At 49.7% G+C, this 286-nt stretch overlaps 1 protein-coding gene across 3 annotated transcripts in view; it reads left to right on the top strand.

Annotated features, from left to right (window-relative positions):
* LOC106881618 (mitofusin-2) overlaps window positions 1–286 on the top strand; it is a 52,515-nt gene that overhangs the window by 31,249 nt on the left and 20,980 nt on the right. The window lies entirely within an intron of this gene.

Genomic DNA, 286 nt, shown 5'->3' with positions numbered 1-286 from the left:
CAGGGCTCGTAGTTTTGTGAACTACACGGTGGCCTCAGTTGTGCAAGTGGCATGTAAAGAAGCATCCAATTCCCCCCCCCCCCGACATTGGAGCTTGATGCAGTTCTTGGACACATTGGATCCTGTCAAGTCATCCAACCCAGCATGGAACCCAGACATTAAATGATAATGATGGTGTACACCAGTGGTTCCCAAACCCGTCCCTTTGACACCCAGGCCACATACCTACGGCCCCTACCTCAACTAACCATCACAAAAGAAATAGACCCCTTTCAAAGCAACTCTA

Source organism: Octopus bimaculoides, chromosome 26 (genome assembly GCF_001194135.2).
Source record: "Octopus bimaculoides isolate UCB-OBI-ISO-001 chromosome 26, ASM119413v2, whole genome shotgun sequence".
In the NCBI taxonomy this organism is placed as follows: Eukaryota; Metazoa; Mollusca; class Cephalopoda; order Octopoda; family Octopodidae; genus Octopus; species Octopus bimaculoides.
This window is presented reverse-complemented; position numbering and strand designations above follow the sequence as displayed.